General features: G+C 41.0%; 1 pseudogene; it reads left to right on the forward strand.

Moving 5' to 3' along the window:
* The first annotated feature begins 19102 nt into the window (after positions 1 to 19102).
* On the forward strand, positions 19103 to 19803 carry LOC129487013 (uncharacterized; annotated as a pseudogene).
* The last annotated feature ends 3848 nt before the right edge of the window (positions 19804 to 23651 follow it).

Below are 23651 nucleotides of genomic sequence, written 5' to 3' on the forward strand. Positions count from 1 at the left end.
TAGCAGTTTTACAAGGACAAGGAGTATGATCTCTGCAAATATTTGATAGGTGGACGAATGGGTGAATAGGTAGAGGGATGGATGGACATGTGAGTGGTTGGAAGGATGGGTGTGTGGGTGAATGGAAGGATGGAGGGATGGATTTATAGAAGGACGGATGGATAGGTGGGTGGGTGGATGAAGGGATGGATGGGTGGCTGTGTGGGTGGATGAAAGGATGGATGGGTGGATGTGTAGGTGGATGGAAGGATGGATGGGTGGGTATGTGGATGAATGGAAGGATGGAGGGATGGATTTATAGAAGGACGGATGGATAGGTGGGTGGGTGGATGAAGGGATGGATGGGTGGGTGTGTGGGTGGATGAAAGGATGGATGGGTGGATGTGTAGGTGGATGGAAGGATGGATGGGTGGGTGTGTGGATGAATGGAAGGATGGAGGGATGGATTTGTGGGTATATGGAAGGATGGATGGATGGGTGTGTGGGTGGATGGAAGGATGGATCGATAGATGGGTGAATGGATGAAGGGATGGATGGGTGGGTGTGTGGGTGGATGGAAGAATGGGCGGATGGAAGACAGTGTCATTAAAATTTCTGAGACTGAGTATAAGTAGCAGAACCAGACACTACCGATTATAGTGTGTGTCTGATTGCCAGCTGTCTGTGTATACTGTCCTATGTTGACAGCACTTCTACCTTGTGGGTTTCTCCTTGTGGGTTATTACTTACCGGGATTATGAAACTTGAAAATATTGGCATAGTGCCCATCAGCTGGAGGTGAGGGAGTGCAGACCACAGGCCCGTGCTTTGCCTGACCAGTGCTAAATTCAGCTCTTCCAGTCACTTCCCCAGCCACTGTTGCCTTGTTGCTCTGAGCTGCAGTTTCCTCATCTACCAGAAGAGGATGAGAACCACTATCTCACAGAGTGGGTGTAAGAATCGAAAAAGGCAGTAGTAATAATTATGGTTAATATTTAAGAGAGAGAACTGTTACTGTGTACCAGGAATTACTTTATGCTCTCTGTATATCCCAACCCACAACAATACAATGAGGAAGTTGGTGTTACAGCCCTCATTGGGCAGAGGAGAAACTGAGGCATGGAGAGGTTAAGAGACTTGACTAAGGCCTCCAGCCAATAGCCCAGATTTGGGCTTCAAACCCAGAGAGGCTATTTCCAGGGTGTGTGCATTTAGCCTTTTAGCTATGCGTCCCTAGACTGTGTAGAGTGCTTGGCAAGTGGTATGCCCCTGGCATGTGGTGGACCTTCAGTAAAGGGGTAGTTCCTTTTTTCTTGGTTCATTAGTTGCCCTGATCTGGCAACGGCGGCCTGTCTCCTGTGGCCAGAGCTGACAGGAGCCTGGAGAGATGGCTGGTGAATTCACTCTTGACCAGCCACGCAAAGCCCTTCAATAAGGACTTTTCTTTTGTTGCTTTAATCCTAGTTCTTAAAAAGTGAAAGACATGGATTTCAAGACCCTTAAGAATAAAATGAATGTTGTTTACCTCAGCCCAGGACTTGTTAAAGAACGGGAAGCAAATCTACTCCCAAATGTGTTTTAAGACAGTTCTTTAAACTCCTTTGCAATTTTGGTGCATAGATACTTTAGAATACAATAATAAGAAAAGGGTTTTTTTGAAAGAATGCCAAGGGCTACATTCTCTACTGTTCTTCTTCTTGTTTGTTCTGTGCAAAAGGGTGAGATAATGAGGTGGTGGTCAACTTTAGATTCTTTTCTACTGTAATTTAGGTTGATGTATTAACATGAGCAGATTACTCAGCCATTTGGAGTCAGAAATAGAAGGTGCATATCAATCCAGGCAGGTGCAAAGCTCCTACAGTGAAATGAACAGTGTTTCCCTGTGATTAGAACAATTGTCTCAGGAGGTTGAATAGAAACATTGCTTCTACTCCTTGCTGTGTGATCCCAGGTTAGTCATTTCCCCTCTCTAAGCCTCAGCCCGTGCACCTGAAAAATGTCAACGGTTTTGTAGAGAGTGGCTGTGATGATTAAACAACATAACATTATATTACTGTAAATCTGAAGTGCTGGATAAATGTGAAGGATAGTACTCATTTTTGGAAGGCATGAGGTCCCAGTTACACAGACTGGATTTGAGTCTCAGCTCAGGTACTTCCTTGCTGAGCCTTGGTTTTCTCTTCTTCATAATTGGGATAATAATACTGACATAACAGGATCTTTTCTTCTTTTTGGGTTCAATGAGATGAATACATTAATGTGCATGCTCACTAAATTTTAGCAATTATAGTCTGATGATGACCTCTGGCTCAGAAGCAATGCCACAAAAGTTAGGACACAGATAGAAATAAAGAAATGTGGCAATTCCTCAGGGATCTAGAACTAAAAATACCATTTGACCCAGCCATACCATTACTGGGTATATACCCAAAGGACTATAAATCATGCTGCTATAAAGACACATGCACACGTATGTTTATTGCGGCACTATTCACAATAGCAAAGACTTGGAACCAACCCAAATGTCCAACAACGATAGACTGGATTAAGAAAATGTGACACATATACACCATGGAATACTATGCAGCCATAAAAAATGATGAGTTCATGTCCTTTGTAGGGACATGGATGAAACTGGAAAACATCATTCTCAGTAAACTATCGCAAGGACAAAAAACCAAACACCGCATGTTCTCACTCATAGGTGGGAATTGAACAATGAGAACTCATGGACACAGGAAGGGGAACATCACACTCTGGGGACTGTTGTGGGGTTGGGGGAGGGGGGAGGGACAGCATTAGGAGATATACCTAATGCTAAATGACGAGTTAATGGGTGCAGGAAATCAGCATGGCACATGGATACATATGTAACAAACCTGCACATTGTGCACATGTACCCTAAAACCTAAAGTACAATAAAAAAAAAAACTATAGAAATAAAAAAAAAAAAAGAAATGGCTTACGACATTGACCGATTGCAATTAAGTGTTCTTTTCATCTTGTGTGCATTTGGATGTGTTTACGTTTTTGTGTGTGCGTGTGTGCTTTGGCATGGTTAAGGACAGATTTCCATAGTGAGAACTGGGATGAATCACAGAATCAATTTAGTCTTTACAATAGTTGAAAGCACGATGGAGCACATTCTCCTTCTGGAGGCCACACCCAACCCTTGGCTGACTCTGGCCTAATTGTCTGCAATCCAATTATCATAGGCACTTGCTGGGCAGTTCAGCAGGTCACCTAGAAAGAGTGATGTTCATTGTTGGTGGCAGGGGTATGGTTTTTGGTGTAATGGGGCACTTCCCTAATGTAGGATGTGCTGTCCACACCTGCAGCTCCCACTGGGCTGAATGTGTGCTTGCAGCAGAATGTGGAAGTACTTTACGCTCCTTTTCTTTCTTCCATTCAAGGGGAAGTCATTTGAATATTCTTCACGGGCCATGTGCACATCACATCACACCTGGAGTATTGCACACCTTCCTCATTGGTTGGCTAAACCCCAGTCTCGTTCCATTCATTTATCTTTCACATTACAGTCACATCCACAGTTTACAGAACCCACCTGATCACGCCACTCCCCTGCCAAAAACCTTTCCCTGGGTCCCCATCGCCCTCAGGATAGAGTCCTGGCTGCTTTGCATATTACGGATCTTTTCCTGAATTGGCCTCCACTTGTCTTTTCAGGCACGTTCCTGCATTCCCTGCTGTGCTATAATGATTTGCGTACAAATTTGCTTATCCCATTAGCTCACATGCAACTCATGAGGAGAAACTAATTGATTCCTGTCTGTGCATAGATAGTGCTCAATAAATATTTTTTAGACACAGTTCAGCCTAGTGTTTAAGAATTCAACTTTGGAGTCAGTTTGACTCTTGGATTCACCAGTTTATTGATCTATAACTTAGGTTGGGGAGCTAAGATGGCTAAGTCTTAGTTTCTCCCTCTGTAGGAAGAGGCAGTGGTGCTTATCTCATAGGAATGTTGTAAGAATTAGATAAAAGAATGCAGCAAAGGGCTTGGTAAAGAAACTGGTATGTATTAAGAACTTAACAGATGTTAGCTTTTATTGATAAGCGTTTGTTGGGCCCATACAATAGCATAGTCTATGAAAAAACATAATCATAAAAGGGACACTGAGTAACGGTTTTTTGATCTGGAAACCACCTGGGACACAGGATTAAAGATGGTCTTTTGCTGAGAATGTGTTAATGATGGTGATGGGAATTGCTGGGAAACTTTGCTGTCTGATAATATGACAGAGTACATTTAGCTGCAAGTAAGAGACAACCAAACTCAAATGGGCATAACCAATTTGAAGAAGGTTAATTGGTTATTTACCATACAGTGAAGGGGTTGGATGGGCTCCAGTGTTGGTTTGATTCAGATATGCAACAATATCATCAAGGATCCAGGGTCTTTTTCTCTGTGTGTTTCCTCTCTGTCATGCTAGCCTTATCTCAAGACCGTATCCCTTTCCTGTTGCAGTTTTTTTTTTTCAGCATCTTCTGAGACCATTCTTTTTTTTATTAACTTTTTTCACCCAAAACAATAAACATTTTCTAAAAATACATACAAACAAAAAGATGCATATCAAACATATTAGGAAGGTTGCACATGGGAAGACCGGGAATAGAAATGGGGGGTGGGAATTAAAGAAAATAAATGAGAGAGGGACTTTGTATGGATCAATGATAATAACTCAATCCTCTATTTGACAAAGAAGGAGAAGGAAGAGGAAGAAAAAGAAAGTGGGATAAAGGATCAGAAAGGGAGGAAAATAGAAAAAATTAGAGTATGACTCCAGGGTAGACCTGTTTTGTTGTCGCTGGGTTGGTTGGTTGGTTTGTCTGTTGTATTTTTCATGTTTCGCCACGTTGGCCAGGCTGGTCTCGAACTCCTAGCCCGAAGTGATCAACCCGCCTCGGCCTCCCAGAGTGCTGGGACTACAGGCGTGAGCCCCCACGTCCAGCCCCCACATTGCTTCTGGCCTCTGTGGTAGACCTACCAGATGGGGCGGCCAGGCAGAGGTGCTCCCCACATCCCAGATGGGGTGGCCAGGCAGAGGCACTCCTCACTTCCCAGACGGGGTGGTGGCCGGGCAGAGGGGCTCCTCACTTCCCGGAACCTGTTGCAGTTTTAAGAGAGCTCTCAAAATCTTCTGGGACTTGATGACCGTGTCAAGGGAAAGAGACAAGGTTGCTCTTAGAAATTCCCTCAGAAGGCCGGGCGCGGTGGCTCACGCTTGTAATCCCAGCACTTTGGGAGGCCGAGGCGGGCGGATCACGAGGTCAGGAGATCGAGACCACGGTGAAACCCCACCTCTACTAAAAATACAAAAAATTAGCCAGGCGTGGTGGCGGGTGCCTGTAGTCCCAGCTACTTGGAGAGGCTGAGGCAGGAGAATGGCGTGAACCCGGGAGGCGGAGCTTGCAGTGAGCCGAGATTGCGCCACTGCACTCCAGCCTGGGCGACAGATTGAGACTCCGTCTCAAAAAAAAAAAAAAAAAAGAAATTCCCTAAGAAGAGTAAAATCTTGCTTTTCTAAAACCACCAGCTAACATCTTTTACAATCTCATTGGCCCTGAATTAATCAAATACCCATCAATGAACAAATGGATCGCGGTCAAGGAATGAGGTTGTGCAAATTGGCTTGGCTTGAGCCATTGGCCCCATCCCCAGAACCAAGACTTGTGTTCTGTAGAGGTGGGGATAGAAAACCCAAGTATGGAGAGGAGGGACAGGATGCAAGGAATTAACCTATTTTCTGAGCTTCTGTAAGAATCAGCAGCTCTCACTGTTCCTGTGCAGATTTCACAGAATGGAAGACATATCTCTGTACTTTTATTGCCTTTTCATCTAGGTGTTTTAAAAATTGCATTCTCATATCTTTTGTTCTCTAGTCACCACCAACAATGCAATGAAAGAATTATAATAATTATGTTTTCAGGCCAGGTCCAGTGGCTGACATCTGTAATCCCAGCACTTTGGGAGGGTGAGATGGGCGGATCACCTGAGGTCAGAAGTTTGAGGCCAGCTTGGCCAACATGGTGAAACCCCATCTCTACTAAAAACAAACAAAAACAAAAAACAAACAAACCAAAAAAAACCCAAAAAAACCCAAACTAGCTGGTTGTGGTGGTGCGTGCCTGTAATCACAGCTACTCAGGAGGCTAAGGCAGGAGAATCACTTTAACTTGGGAGGCAGATGTTGTAGTGAGCCGAGATCACGCCACTGCACTCCAGCTTGGGTGACAGAGTGAGACTGTCTCAAAAAAAAAAAAAAAAAAAGGTTTTCATTTGATGTTTTGGTGTGCCTACTATTTGCACTGCTAGATGCTGTCCATATTTTAGCTTTCATTCTCTGAAGATGTTCTTTTTAATAACTCTGAGATAAGTGTTACTAGATCCTTTTTATAGATTGAAGAAACAAACTGGAGCTCAGAGAGGTCAGTGTAAATTTTTCAAATTCACACAGAAATTAGTGGCAGACCCAGGATCTGATTCAGGTCTGTCTGATTCTAAAGCCCACATTTGTTCCAAGACTCCATGCTACTTTCTTATTCTAGAAGCAAGGCAGACTTCCATTTGAAAATGGGTGTGCAAACTTCATAATCTCTTCCTTTCTTCCTGGAAATCATCCAAAGCAATAAGGAGAACAGAAAACAAAAATTCAAACTCCTTTTTCAGTGAAGCTAGGAGACAGACTGAAAAATATTTGGTAAGAGCTGCCAAGAGCACCCAGGAGCTGTGCAAGAGGGAGAAGCCAACAGCAGAGGAGAGAGCTCAGTAAAGCATTGGACCAAAAAAATTACAAAAACTTCTTGAAGCTGGGGGAACCACTCTGAAGGGAAAAAACTGTACCATTTAATTAAAAAAGAAAGTGAAGAAATAGAACACATTAAGAGGTGGAAGAAGTCCCCCTGAGCTTGGTTAGGTTCAGAGAAGTGAGGAGGCTGGATGTATCAGTCAGCTTTCGCTATATAACAAACACATCCAAACAATAAACATTTGTTCTTGCTCATGTGTCTTCAAGGTGGCTGGGGTTAATGTATGTAGGCTGTTCTAAGCTAGGTTTGACCCAAGTTTGACGGTTGAGTGCTGGTCTTTCCCACATGTATCTCAACCTCCTTAAACCAATGGCTACTTGAGGCATGTTCTTCTCATGGTGAAAAGGAAGAGTCAAGACGATAAACTCAACTGCATGAGCAAATGTCATGCTTTTGATCATGGCATGCTCACTAATGGGTCCTTAGCCAAGTATCGTGCCTTTAGTCATGGGATACTGACTAATAGCTCATTAGCCAAAGCAAGTTGCATGACCAAGTCCAAAGTCAAGGGGTAGACAAGTACAATCCATCCACCAGAAGGCAGTAGCAAAGATGTAGATATATGGTGTTACTACAGGGAGAAAAGAAGGGAGAATGGGAATTTAATCTTCCACACCAGGTTACATGTAGAAGCATGTTAGACAATCCATGTTTAAGAGAAGCAGCCTAACTTTGTAGCAAGTGAGGAGAAGAGAGCCTCTGAGTTGTGAAAGCTGACTTGATTATAATTCCACCCTGGCCTCTCTCCATCTATAGCAGATACATGGCTCATGAAATCTTAATGCATTTAACAGTAAGTGATAAAAAATACACTAGTGCTGCATTTTTAAGAGGATACTATGAAAAAAAGGAGGAAGGGAACAGCAAAATTTATGAATAAAAATGTTCAGTAGTAAAATGGCCTTGGAATAGATCAGAATTGTGAACAAACACTCTACTATGAATTAAACATCATAATGAAGCAATACTCTCTAAAAATAATCATTATGTAATACCTCAGAGATGAGCTTGCAGGGCAGCAGAAGATGAAATGTGATCTGGCAAAACTCAGAGAGGAAGGGGAAGAAAAAACATAATAGAACCATGATAAAAATGAAGACAATATTTGAAAAAGCATAAGTGTTAATAAACACTACAAAAAGAAATGACATAGAAAATAGAAATGAGAAGTGTGAACAAAGTAAAATGTAAATAGAAAGAGTTAAAGAGGAATAGATAGTGATAGATTTAATGCACAGGCAAAGGACATTAAATATATGCATAACTGGCATTCCCAAAGAAGAAAACAGAACACAAAACAGAATATTAAAGGTATAAATCAAGAAAGCATTCCTAAAATAAAATAACACTTGAATCTACACATTGCCAAGGACACATTTTGTACCCAAGAAAGGTGACTGTGAATGGTCAATGCTGAGACATTTCCTAGAAAAATTAGTGGACTGTGAATATAAAGATTCCTAGTATTAGACCTTATATAGGACTTTATTTCCTTTGTCCCCAGCTGGCTTCAGATTTTTCCAGAACAACATTCAATTCTAAATGACAGTAGAACAACACTTAATATTTAAGGAAAGAGAGTATGAATCAATGATTTTATACCCAGTCAAAAAGTTCTTTAAATAGAAAGGTTAAAAAAATACAATTTTAAAAACACAAGAGCTCAGAGAATGTGTTCCCATGAGCCTTTCTTGAGGAAAATAAAAATGACAAACTTCAACCAAGCAAACATTTCTCCAGAAACTATATACAAGGACAGGCAGTGAGCATCATACATATTTGATAGAAGAACTAAGACTAATATTAATGAGAGTATTCAATTGGCAGGATAGAAGGTGAATGTTATATATTGTAAAACATTATAGAAATGATAGGCCTTACCTAAGCTGGGGGAAGAAAAGGTAAAAACAAAAAATAGATTGAGAATAAATTATATTGAAGATTTCATGTAATGGCTGAGAGTCAAAACATATCATTTAAAATCGACTAAGTAGTAGCAATACAAATCATACTATACAGGTTTTGCTATATAACAACCAACCTCAAGAAGTTAGTGGTTTATGAGAACATCACAACATCATTGTTGTTGATGTGTCCTTTGCCTGACTGAGGTTTGGGCTGATTAGAAATGATATTGTCAGTAGCCCTGCCTGAGGCTGTGGGCCATCTGGGCATGGCTCCTGGCCATGGACTGGGTTTAGATATCCACCTGTATTAGCTCTAGACCCAGGTGAAAGGGCAGCAGATACCCAGAGGAAATCTTCTCATAGCACACCACAAGAGCATAAGCAACCAAGCCAACCAGTAAAGCACATTTCATGCCTCTGCTCACGCTGCATCTGCAACAAATTCACTGGCAGAAGCAAGCCACATATCTAGGCCCATCATCAATGGGGTAGAAATAATATATTGCTCTGGAGTGAGGAATTTTAGACAATAATCCAATCTACTATGGCATATTTAACGTACAAATATAAATACTAAAAAAAGTTAACTAAAATTTGCTAATAAAGAACTAATAAGTAAGTAAAAACATAGAGGACTAAGAAAATAGAGCACTGTTCCCTGGTAGCTGTGAATTTGTTATGTTACATGGTGAGGGTTGCAGATGGAATTTAGGTTGTTAATCAGCCAATCTTAAATAGGAGGTTACCCTGGATTATCTGTGGGCCTGATGCCATCAGGAGGGTTTCTTAAAGAGGCAGAGGGAAAATTTAACTCTAGAAGAGAAGGTCAGAGTGACGCAATCTGAGGAGGATTCAACCCACCATTGCTGGCTTTGAAGATGGAGAAAGGGACTGTAAGTCAAGAAATGTAGACAGCCTCTGGAAGCTGGAAAAAAATAAGGAAACAGATTCTCCCCTAGAAGCTCCAGAAGGAACACAGCCAGGTCAGCACTTTGGTTTTAGCCTAGTGAGACACATTTCAGACTTCTGACCTCCAGAACTGTAAGATAATACGTTCCTGTTGTTTTAAGCCATTGAGTCTGTGATAATTTGTTATAGCCCAATAGGAAAGTAATACACTTACCTATGAATGAAAGAATGAATTCAGGATGGGTCACCAATGAAAACTAGTATTATGATATTTGTCAGACACATGTATGAAACTGAGGGATTCAGTAACCTGAGAAACAAAAAATGGGCAAAGAGTATAATTCTCAATGAAGAACTAAATAAAAGTATCAGCATTAATTAAAGTGAAAACTACAAGAATTACCCAAAGAAAAAACAGATACATAACAGATATATAGTAATATTAAGAACTTTAATTCAACTTTCTTAGTTAATTACAAACCAAGTAGATCTAAACAGTATAATCAATTAGTAATGTAGATGTAGTTAGCACAAAGGAAACATTTTACCTTGAAAATAAAGAATAGAGTTCTTTTTAAAACATGCACCTGTGGAAGAAGTGCAAAATTTGACCACATATTAGTCCACAAAGAAAGTCCCAATACATTTCCAAAGGTAGATATGGTACAGGAAAATTTCCTAATTTTAACGCAGTAGAAGTAGGAATTAAAGATAAAATTAGAAAAAACCCTCATCTCTTCAAAGTAAACAAATAAACAAAACTCTTTTAAGTCAGGGCAAAGAAAAAATTTCAACCAAAATTAGATTATATGAAGGAAATGATAAATGAATTCTACTATCAGAACCTATAGATGGTGTTCAGGGGAAAATTCATGGTTTAAAAGACTTATATTAATAAGTGAGAAGGGGTAAACACAAACGAAGCTACCACCCTAAGAAGTTACAATAGAAATTTAAAAAAAGAAAGCAAACAGAGCAAAAATAAGATCACAAAATGGAGTGGGGGTGGATATTACCATAGATTCCATACAGATTAAAAGGTAACAAGAGAATACTAGGAACAATTGTATGTACATACGTTTGGCGATTTATATAAAATAAATTTGTTGAAAGACACAAACTACCAAAAGTCACCAAAGAAACAAGTAGATAACCTGAATTGTCCTAGATCTATTTTCAAAATTGAATTTGTAGTGAAAATACTTCCAAGAAAGAAATTTTCACTTCCAGACAATCTCACTGGTGAGTCCTACAAAGCATTTACAAAAGAAACAATGCCAATTTTACATAACTTCTTCTAGAAAAGAGAAGAGGAAGGAAACTTCCTAACTCACTTTGTGAGTTTTAAATCATCCTGATTCCAAAGCCAGACAAAGATAATATGGGAAAAGAAAACTATGGGCCAATATCATTCATGAACATTGTTGTAAAAGTTCTCAAGAAAACATAAAAAAAAGAACTCAGCAACATATGAAATGAATAATATACCATGAGTAAGTGGGGTTTATTGCTGTGATGGAAGACTAGTTCAGTAGTTGAACCCGATCAATGTAATTCACCATATCAATTGAGTAAAGAAAAAAACTCTATTATGATTATTTTGATCGATGCATAAAACCCGTTTGAGAAAATACATCATCGTTTGTGATAAAAACTCTTAGTAAGGTAGGAATAGAAGGGAACTTCCTTATCCTGATAAAAGGCAGATAACATCATACTTAATGACTGAATGCTTTCCTCTAAGATTAGGAATAAGGCAAGAATGTCCATTCTCCTTGTCTCTTTTAGTGGATTAAATAGTGGATTAAAGCAAGATAGAGAAATAAAAGTCATATAGATTAGAAAGGAAGAAATAAAACCCGCTAGAACTATGTAAGTGAACTTAACAAGTTTACAGATTCAAAATCAGCACATGAACATGAAAATCAATTATATTTTTATATACTAGCAATGAGCAATGATAATGCAAAATGCAGAAAGACAGAAATAAATGGAGAGACATGCCCTGCTCATGGATTGGAACCTTCAATAGAGTTAATCATGACATTTCTCTGTATATTGATCTATGAATTTAATGCTGGTCCAATCAAAATCGCAACAGGATTTTTTATAGATATAGACATACTTATTATAAAATGTATATGGCAAGAAGAAGAATCTAGAATATCCAGAAACATTTTGACAAAGAAGAATGAAGTTGCATTTTAAGGTTAACTATAGAACTATAATAATCAAACAGTATGGTATTGGTGAGGGCATACTCACACAGATCAATGAAACAGAGCAGAGATTTCAGAAACAGTGTTTGGAATAGAGAGTTTAACAACCAATCAATATGGCCAATTAATTTTTGATAAAAATACAAAAGCAATTCAATGGAGGATAGTTTTTCAGCAAATGGCATCAGAACCATTGGATATTCATTTGCAGAAATATGAAGCTTGATCTAAACCTCATGTCTTATTCACAAATTATCTCAAAATAAATTATAAATATAAATGTAAAATATAAAAACTCTAACAACTTTAAAAGAAAACATAGAAGCAGATCTGTATGACCTTAGGTTAAGCAAATAAGTTTTAGATATGACACCAAAAGCATAATCTATGAAACAAAATGATAAATTGATCTTAATCAAAATTTAAAACTTTTCATTTTTTTATACTTTAAGTTCTAGGGTACATGTGCACAACGTGCAGGTTTGTTACATATGTATACATGTGCCATGTTGGTTTGCTGCACCCATTAACTCATCATTTACATCAGGTATTTCTCCTAATGCTATCCCTCCCCCACCCCCCAACCCCATGACAGGCCCCTGTGTGTGATGTTCCCTGCCCTGTGTCCAAGTGTTCTCATTGTTCAGTTCCCACCTATGAGTGAGAACATGTGGTGTTTGGTTTTCTGTCCTTGTGATAGTTTGCTCAGAATGATGGTTTCCAGCTTCATCCATGTCCCTACAAAGGACATGAACTCATCCTTTTTTATGGCTGCATAGTATTCCATGGTGTATAAGTGCCACATTTTCTTAATCCAGTCTATCATTGATGGACATTTGGGTTCGTTCCAAGTCTTTGCTATTGTGAATAGTGTTGCAGTAAACATATGTGTGCATGTGTCTTTATAGTAGCATGATTTATAATCCTTTGGGTATATACCCAGTAATGGGATGGCTGGGTCAAATGGTATTTCTAGTTCTAGATCCTTGAGGAATCACCACACTGTCTTCCACAATGGTTGAACTGGTTTATGCTCCCACCAACAGTGTAAAAGCGTTCCTATTTCTCCACATCATCTCCAGCACCTGTTGTTTCCTGACTTTTTAATGATGGCCATTCTAACTGGTGTGAGATGGTATCTCATTGTGGTTTTGTTTTGCATTTCTCTGATGACCAGGGATGATGAGCATTTTTTCATGTGTCTGTTGGCTGCATAATTGTCTTCTTTTGAGAAGTGTCTGTTCATATCCTTTGCCCATTCTTTGATGGGGTTAATTTCAAACTTTTCTAAGTGAAATACCCTGTTATGAGAATGAGAAGAAAAGCCACAGACTGGGGGAAAACATTTTCAAGACACATATTTGACAAACAACTTGTATCCAGAATATAGAAAGGACATTCTGAACTCAATAGAAGGAAACAAATAACCCAATGAAAACATGGACAAAACATTTGAACAGACACCTCTTTAACAAGCATATACACATGGCAGTAAACACATGAAAAGATGTTCAACATCATTAGCCATTAAGAAAATATAAGTTAAAACTGTGATGAGATACACCAACATACTGGAATGACTAAAATTAAAAGCAGAAAAAATCTGGCGATACCAAACACTAGCAAGTGTGTGGAGTAACTGGAAGTCTCCTACATTCCTGGTGGGAGTGTAAAATGGTACAGCCACTGAAAAATAGTTTGACAGTTTCTTATAAAGTAAAACATACACTATCAATACAAACCAAGCAATTCACTCCCAGGGTATTTACCCTAGATATAAATACTGTGCTCACACAAAACTCTTTACACAGATGTTTATAGCAGCTCTACTCATAATCACCTCAAACTGGAAACCACCCAAATGATCTTTAACAGGTGAATGGATAAACAAACTGGTACAGCTATCCAACAGAATATTCTTCAGCCATTAAAAGGAACAGACTATTGATACAGACAACAATATAGACAAATCTCAAATGCATTAGACTGGGTGAAAGAAGCCAGTCTGAAAATGTTACATACTTTATGATTTCATTTATATGGCATTCTGAAGAAGCAAAACTGTAGGGACAGAGAACAGATCAGTGGTTGCCAGGGGTTAGGAATTGGGAAATGGAGTGATTACGAAGGGCCAGCTTAAGAAAATTTGGGGAGTAATGGAAGCTTTGAAAGAGTTACCATTCCATCCATTAGAAAAAATGCTATGAAGTTTCTAGGGGAATTTTACCAAACTATTAAGGAACAGACATTCTTTACAATGGACAATCTGGCAGACAACACAATCAAATGATCAAAGTTAACGTTACTTGTAATGAGACAAACATACACGTGCCTCCTGATATAATGCACTGAGAAGGACAGAACATCATTTCTGTGGTATTTCTGACCAAAAATGTGTGGCCTGAATCTGGTCATGAGAAAATACAATTGAGGGATGTTACATAAAATAAATAGCCTATACCCTTCGAAAATATCAGGGTGAAGAAAGAAAAAGACTGATAAATTGCTCCAGATTAAAAGAGACTAGAGGAACATGACAACTAAATGCATGTGTGATGCTGTGTTAGATTCTGAACCAGAAAAAATATTTTTCTGGAAAAGATATTATTGGGAAAACTAATAAAATTTGAATAAGGCCCATGGATTAGATGATAGTATTGTATCTGTTAATTTCCTGATTTTGATAATTGTATTGTGGTTATATAAATCTATGTCCTTGTTTTTAGGAAATATACACTAAAGAATTCAGGGTTAAAAAATATATCTACAACTTAATCTCAAGCACTTCAGAAAAACATGTATGTACCTCCAGGGAATCTAGGTATATAGCAATTTTTGTAGTTTTAAAATAATTTTTTTTCTGAAAATCTATAATTCTTCAAAACAAAATGTTAAGTAATAAACAACTGATAATTCTAATTTTGTTTAAATTTATCTGGAGCAAAAGAAAAGGAACAAAGTTTTCCAATTTCTTTTACATAATGAGATTAAGTTTAATAAAACCTGATAAAGATAGAGATGAACAAAAAACTACAGACCACTGTCACTTATGAATATCAATAGAAAATTCTAAAAATCACGCCTGTAATCCCAGCACTTTGGGAGGCTGAGACAGGCAGATCACTTGAGGTCAAGAGTTCACGACCAGCTTGGCCAACATGGTGAAACCCTTTCTCTACTAAAAATACAAAAATTAGCGTTTTTTTTTGTGGCATTGTGGCCTGTGCCTGTAATCCCAGCTACTTGGGAGGCTGAAGCAGGAAAATTGCTTGAACCCAGGAGGCAGAAGTGCAGTGAGCCAAGATCATGCCACTGCACTCCAGCTGGGTGACAGAGTGAGTCTCTATCTCAAAAAAAAAAAAAAAAAATAATGCAGCACAGCAAAAGAAACCATCAATGGAGTAAACAGACTATATATAGAATGGGAGAAACTTTCTGCAAACTATGCATTGACAAAGGTCTAATATAGAGCATCTATAATAAACTTAAACAAATTTACGAGAAAAAAACAACCCCATAAAAAAGTGGGCAAAGGATATGAACAGACACTCTTCAAAAGAAGACATATGTGCAGCCAACAATCATATGAAAAAAAAAAGCTCCTGAGGTGGGCAGATCCCTTGAGGACAAGAGTTTAAGACCAGCCTGGCCCATATAGCGAAACACCGTCTCTACTAAAAATACAAAAAATTAGCTGGGTGTGGTGATGTGCACTTGTACTCCCAGCTACTTGGGGGGCTGAGGCATGAGAATCCCTTGAACCCAGGAGTTGAAGGTTGCAGTGAGCCAAGATCATGCCACTGTACTCTAGCCTGGGTGACACAGTGAGATTCTGTCAAAAAAATAAAAGCAAAAAAACAAAACAAAACAAAACAAAAGCTCAACATCACTGATTATGAGAGACATGCAAGTCAAAACCACAATGAGATACCATCTCACACCAGTCAGAATGGCTGTTATTAAAAAGTCAAAAAAAAAATAACAGATGCTGGCAAGGTTGTGGAGAAAAAAGAACGCTTATGTACTGTTGGTGGGAGTGTAAATTTGTTCAACCATTGTGGGAGACAATGCGGTGATTTCTCAAAGACCTAAAGACAGAAATACCATTTGACTCAGCAATCCCAAATCATTGTATTAAAATGCACATGTATGTTCATTGCAAATGCACATGTATACTCATTGCAACACTACTCACAATAGCAAAGACATGGAATCAACCTAAATGCCCATCAATGACAGGCTGGATAAAGAAAATGTGGCACATACATACCATGGGATACTATGCAGCCATAAAAAGAATGAGATAATGTCCTTTTCAGGGACATGGATGGAGCTGGAGGCCATTATCCTTAGCAAACTAACACAGAAACAGAAAACCAGATACCGTATATTCTCACTTGTAAGTGGGAGCTAAATGATGAGAACACATGGACATATAGAGGGAAACAACACACACTGGGCCCTATTGGTGGGTGGAGGGTGGGAGGAGGGAGAGGATCAGGAAAAATAACTAATGGGTACTAGGCTTAATATCTAGGTGATGAAATAATTTGTACAACATCCCCGCCATGACACAAGTTTACCTGTGTAACAAACCTGAACGTGTATGTTTGAACTTAAAAGTTAAAGAAATAAAGTTACACTTTTCCTTCTGAGCACAGTTTTAGCTGTGACCCACCAACATGTAATAATTTAATTACCATTGAGTCCAAGATAATTTCTAATGTCTATTTTTGAATTATTCCTTGACCAGTGGGCTTTTTGGAAGCATGTTGCTTAATGTCCAAACATTCTGGTTAAAAAGTTGTGTTGTTATTGATAGCTAGCTTAATTTCACTGTGGTTAGAGAACATACTCAGAATAATTTTAGTCATTTAGAATCTGTGGAGATTTGCTTTATGGCCCAGTATATGGCTAGTCTTGGTAAATAATCAATGTAAACTTAAAAAGCATGAATTTTCCATGGTTGGGTGTAGTGTTCTATATAAGTAAACTGCATCAAATTTGTTAATTGTGTTGTTTAGATAGTCTATATCTTCAGGACAGTTAAGTTTATGTGCCAACTTGACTGGGCTAAGGGATGCCCAGATAGCTGGCAAAACACTATTTCTGATGTGCCTGCGATAGTGTTCCTGGAGGAGATTAGCATTTGACTCCATAGACACAGTAAAGAAGATCACCCTCACCAATGCGGGTGGACATCGTCCATGTGCTGAGGGCCAAAATAGAACAAACAGGAGAGGGAGAGTGAATTTTCTCTCCCTGTCAGAACTAGGACATCCATCTCCTCCTGCCTTTGAATGTCAGTATTCCTGGTTCTCAGACCTGGTTCTCCAGACTTGGACCTGACAGATCATGAGCCTTATAATTGCATGAGCCAATCTCCCATAATAAATCTCTCTTCATATATCTCTCTATATATTATGTGGCTCTGTTTCCCTGAAGAACTCTAATACAATCTTTATGCCTTTTTTGGTGCATTTTTTGTTCTATTAGTTACTGAGAGAGAGGTATCTAAGTTTCCTTCCTTATTCAAAATAGTACCTATATGAATGTATCTTTTTAAAAAAAATTTTTGAGATGGAGTCTCGCTCTATCACCCAGACCAGAGTGCAGTGGTGCAATCTCGGCTCACTGCAACCTCTGCTTCCCGGGTTCAAGCTATTCTCCTGCTTCAACCTCCTGAGTAGCTGGGACTACAGGTGTGCACTACCATGCCCAGCTAATTTTTTGTATTTTTAGTAGAGATGGAGTTTTACAATGTTGGCCAAGCTGGTCTTCAACTCCTGAGTTCAGGTAATCTGCCCACCTCAGCCTCCCAAAGTGCTGGGATTATAGGCATGAGCCAGTACGCCCAGCCCTACAAATGTATCTTAAACATTTCATTTTATTTAATACCATGTCAATATACATTTAGTTGCTAATCTTTGGACATGGGGCCAATGTCTTTCCTTTGAGTATGGGTCCTCTCAAGGTGGTTTCAGCCCAGCTATTCTCATGAGTCCACTTGACACAAGAACACACTCATTCTTGTCCAGCCAAGCAGTGAGAGTGTGGGCTTCACTTGGGCCCTCTCCATACTGCGAGCTCTCTCCGGTTCACCTCTCTCATGCATAAGTAGCCACCTTCAGGACAGGCAACCCGCAGGTGCTTCCTATGCTGCCATCCTCTCCAGCTCAGATGTCTTAGTTCATTTGTGTTGTTATAAAGTAATACCTAAGAGGTTGGGTAATTTATAAAGAAAAGAGGTTTATTTGACTCACAGTTCTGCAGGCTGTACAAGAAGCATGGCTCCAGCATCTGCTTCTGGTGAGGGCTTCAGGAAGCTTTCACTCATGTTGGAAGGTGAAAGAGAGCCAAGGTGTGCAGCTATCACATGGTGAGAGAGGAAACAAAAGAGAGTGGGAAGGTGTCAGGTCTCTTAAACAATCAGCTCTTGGGGGGAACTAATAGAGTGAGAATTGAGAATTCACTCCTAACCATGAGGCTGAGACCAAGACATTCATGAGGTCTCCATCCCTATGAGCCAAACATCTTCCACAAGGCCCCACCTCCAAAACTGGGGATAAAATTCCAACATAAGATTTGGAGGGACATGCATCCAAACCATAGCACCAGAAATGCATGTTTATTAATCAAAGCTACTTGGCTGGTTCTAAACTTCTGGTGGCAGGAGGATCACCTGGAGGGCCCATTAAACCATAGACTGCAGGGCCCCGCCCTCAGAGTTTCTGATTTTATTGGCTGAGATGCAGATCAATAATTTGCATTTCTAATAATTCCCAAGTGGTGCTGATTTTACTGATGCAGGGGACACATTTTGGGAGTCACTGGTTTAGCCAATCATCTTAATTTCTTTCTTTTGGCCTCTGGTTGCTGTGGCCAAAGACCTGTGATAGACCGCTTACTGCTGAGCAGTGTGCTGGGGGCTGAGGGGTTGGGGTGGGATTCTGGGGAAGTTTTCCTCGCTCTTAAAAAGTTTTATAGAATAGTGATTCACTACTTTTTTTAGAATAGCAATTCACCACTTTTCCACCTCTGGATGTGGCTGTAAATGTGGCAGCCAGTGGGAGTCATGGGGAGAGCCATAGCCCATGTGCTGAGGATGGTGGGGGTGGGGGAAGATGGAAGGCACTGGAGCCTTAGAGGATGAGGACGTTCAGCTGGTGAATGAACCAATCCTGAAACGCTTCACCTCTGGGCCTTGCATTCTTGAGCGAATACCTCCTGGTTGTTTAACTTTTTGACGGGTCTTCCATGGCTTGCATTCTCACGGGAGCGGATACAGAAACCAAACCCCGGCCATCTTCCTGGGCCTCCATGGACTGTGAGACTTGGGTGGGATTGTCTCCTTCTCCCTGTAGTGTTGCCCGGGATGCACGATGTCTCCCAAGTTTCTCTGTTCCTAGACTCACCTGCCTGGGGTCCACCTGCTGCTCCTTTGTGTATTCACCTTCCTTTGCTCCCCTCCCCCATGCAAATCTCAGCCCTCTCACTTTTTTTTTCCCACCAGAAATACATGCCAGTGGAACACTTTGGGTGTGTGTGTTGAATTTCTTAAAGATTTGCAGGTTGACAGGAAGTCTCAGTGTGTCCCGTGTGGGCTCCCTTCCCGCTGGCTCTGCCCCAGCCTCTCTTTTCCACCCCTCTCCAGGAACACGTACACCAAGAGTCTCACCTTCTACCCAAAGCACTTCTTAAGGTGTTTTCCCCACACAATGATCTTCCCTTTCCTAGGAGGAGTTGGGGTGATAAAGGGTGTGAATGTCCCTTTATCACCTCTGACTGTGGGTCTCAGACCATGTGAACATTTGGGGCAAAGTCATCCCAGAAGCCTTGGGACGTGCAAAATCCCCCAAAGAAGAGGAAGGTTGGTGTTGCTATGCTGTGTTCTAAGATGGTCTTTCTCTGGAGGTTTAGGGGTTCCCCCAAAAGCCCAGTGGTTCCACCTGTCATGACTGAGGAAGAGGCAGTGCTCAGACAAGAGGCTTGAAAGAGGTGGAGAGGGAACCGCCTCTCCTGGAGCTAGACCATGCATTCTCAGTGGGGTGATAGCATTGCCAAGGGAGCAAATATTGGTTCTTGGACAGGGGAGGGCAAAAGCCCCTCTCACGTTCTTTATGCATAAAGCACAGATAGGCATTGGTGCATAAAAAGATATATCACGTCTGTGGTATTACAATTGTATGGGTGCACAATTACGAAAATAACATCTGAAAAGGCTCCTAGTTGGGGGTTGACAATTTCTTTAAAAGTCTGAGAAGCACTGACGCAGATGAGCTTCTGCCTTGGGGCAGCCTCAGCAGGCGCCATCCAGTTGCTTGGGACAGACATCTAGGAGGCACCCTACATTGCTCCTTTCCTCCAATAGGTCTCAAAGGCTCCAGAAATATATCCCCAACTATTCAAGGACCTGCTCGAATAGTGGCAACAGAAATGTTATTACCTGTAAAGCCTAAAATATTTACCACATAGCCTTTCGTTGAAACAGTTTGTGAGCCCCGGCTGCAAATTATGAGCTACTTAGGGCAAAGGATGGGTCTTAGGCCAGGTGTGGTGGCTCACACCTATAATCCCCATACTTTGGGAGGCCAAGGTAGGAGAATTGCTTGAGCCTAAGAGTTTGAGACCAGCCTGGGCAACATAATGAGACCCTATCTCTATTAAAAAAAAAAAAAAGACAGGTCTCACTGAACTCTCTGTGGAGCTCTGCCCAGAGCCTGGTGAATAGAAGTCAGTAAGTGTTGAAAGAGGAATAGCTCCTCAAGGATCTAGAACTAGAAATACCACTTGACCCAGCAATCCCATTAGTAGGCATATACCCAAAGGATTATGAATCATGCTACTATAAAGACACATGCACATGTATGTTTATTGTGGCACTATTCACAATAGCAAAGACTTGGAACCAACCCAAATGTCCATCAATGATAGACTGGATTAAGAAAATATGGCACATATAAGCCATGGAATACTATGCAGCCATAAAAAAGGATGAGTTCATGTCCTTTGTAGGGACATGGATGAAGCTGGAAACCATCATTCTCAGCAAACTATTGCAAGGACAGAAAACCAAACACCGCATGTTCTCACTCGCAGGTGGGAATTGAACAATGAGAACACTTGGATACAGCGCAGGGAACATCACACACTGGGGCCTGTCGTGGGGTGGGGGGAGGGGGGAGGGATAGCATTAGGAGAAATACCTAATGTAAATGACAAGTTAATGGGTGCAACAAACCAACATAGCACATGCATACGTATGTAACAAACCTGCACGTTGTGCACATGTACCCTAGAACTTAAAGTATAATAATAAAAAAAAAAAAAAGAAAGAGGAATAGCTGAGTGGATGAGTAATGAATGCAGTGCAAGCTCATTCGGTAGAAGGTGCATCTGTACAGTGTGAGAACCAGAAAGCTATGGAGTTTTCTTCTAAAAGCATAGTCCACAGTTCAAGTTTAAATCCAGCAACACTACCTTTCCCTCTGCTCCTGCCCTCATTTCTATGTTATGCCATATTTGAATAAGACAGAACTTTTTCTTGTGAGGCTCAGATGATTAAAAATGAATTCTCTAACTACTGCTCTCCTTTGGGAATCTTGAGCAGAGTCTAATGGTGGTGAGGAAAAAAAAATCCCTGGTTTAACGCTGATCCTCAGAAAGGGAGAGTGTTTGCTTCATAAGGAAAAATTCCATGTGTTGTAGACTCATCTGGGGCCTGTTCAGCTGGATTTAATTATGGCTTTGCTATGAAGAACTTATTACTGGGCTTTCTTAGGCCTATAAAACTTTACAGCACCAAAAATTACAGTCACAGTTGCTAACAGGAGTTGAGTGCTTGCTGTATTCAGGTTCTTGGCCAGCGGCTGACATGCATTACAAAAATTCTGAAGCTCAGAGAGGGAAGTGACCTGCTCAAGTTCACTCAACTGCCAGGTGGCGGGGCAGGGATTTGGCAAGACCTGATAGATTGCAAATTCCCTGTTCTTTTTACTCAATCAGGAGATTAATCATAGTAATAAAATAATACTAGTTGACTGTTAGGAGACAGATTCTATAGACCAGGCTCTTTTAGGATGAACAAAGAGAATAAGGAAGGTTTCTTAATCTAGGGGATGGTATTCCAGGATTTTAATGAAGTAAGAAGGAAAAGAATTGGCTTTTAGGGTAGTGCCTCATGCATGAGAGTCAAACTTGAAGGCTGGTCTTCATGCCACCTATCCCATCTGGATGGCAATTGGCCATCTTGCTTGCCTCCGCCTCTGTCCTACCTCCCTACTGGTCATAGCCTGACCACTGCTCTGTCCCCCCAGGTCCCTCCTGGTTATCTTCCGACTCCCTCCCTTCCTTCAGTTCTCATTGCTCCTGACCAAGCTCAGGCTGGAAACCTGGCCTCTCTCTCCACCACCTCAAGTGCTTTGAAAGTTCTGTCTTGCAGAAAGCCATCAATTCCACTCTTGGCTCTATCACCACTTTGCTTTGATCACATGTTGTTCTGCCGCCCAGTGACCATTCCCTGCCCTGGTGACAGCACGGTGTGTGCTTTTGGAGAGCTGTAACTCTCTGGCACTTATCCAGGGTGTTTGGGTGGCTCTGATGCTGTCTCAAACTCCAGGGCTGAGCCCAAGACTGTCTGGTCAGCCTCTGTCTATAGTGACAGGGGTTCATGGATGGAGACATGACCTAAGACAGACCATGGGGACTCAGTTCTGGGACTTTTGTTGCAGCTGTTGGAAAACTTCTCTTTTGTAAGTTGGAGCTTCCTGAAGCATCAGTGACGTAAACCTGAATCTAAATAAAGTCAACCTAGAGGAAAACAGAGCCGAGAAGTGGTGAGAGCCACCATGATCCAGCCATTCCTGAGGCTAAGATACTGCCTGCACTTCCAAATACCAGAACCAATCAATCCCGTCACCTCGGTTAAACTGGTTTCCGTCCATTTATTAGTTGTGACTAATGAGTAAATGGAATGGAATGGCGTTCCCTCTCTCTATTTCAGTTTCTTCAACAAGAACAAAAAAATTATGGTTCTTTGTCCAATGAGTTACAATGCTGAAGCTGTAAAATTAAGACTAAAACAATTTTGCAAAATTATTTTATCAAAATTTATGTTCTCTATAACTGCTATATAAATATAATATATATTCTCATGTACGAACCAAATTATATATGTATTTATAGGTTAACATATACAAATGTTAGGCCCCGGAATTATAATAGCCAGGTGAGTAAGCTTGTTCTGATCACAAGGAGCCCTTTCTCCAATGTGGCAATACAGACAGGGAAATCAGCAAGTACTTTCCAATGTGATGCGTGCTGTGATGGAGGTGGGGTGGGGGGGTGATGGGTGCTGTGATGGAAGTGGGATGGGGGTGATGGGTGCTGTGATGGAGGTGGGGTGGGGGGTGATGGGTGCTGTGATAGAAGTGGGGTGGGGGGTGATGGGTGCTGTGATGGAGGTGGGGTGGGGGGTGATGGGTGCTGTGATGGAGGTGGGGTGGGGGGTGATGGGTGCTGTGATGGAGGTGGGGTGGGGGGTGATGGGTGCTGTGACGCAAGTGGGGTGGGGGTGATGGGTGCTGTGATGGAGGTGGGGTGGGGAGGTGATAGGTGCTGTGATGGAGGTGGAGTGGGGAGTTGATGGATGCTGTGATGGAGGTGGGGTGGGGGGGTGATGGGTGCTGTGATGGAAGTGGGGTGGGGGGTGATGGGTGCTGTGATGGAGGTGGGTGGGGGGGTGATGGGTGCTGTGATGGAAGTGGGGTGGGGGGTGATGGGTGCTGTGATGGAGGTGGGTGGGGGG

The sequence above is a fragment of the Symphalangus syndactylus genome, chromosome 7, assembly GCF_028878055.3.
Source record: "Symphalangus syndactylus isolate Jambi chromosome 7, NHGRI_mSymSyn1-v2.1_pri, whole genome shotgun sequence".
Classification (NCBI taxonomy): domain Eukaryota; kingdom Metazoa; phylum Chordata; class Mammalia; order Primates; family Hylobatidae; genus Symphalangus; species Symphalangus syndactylus.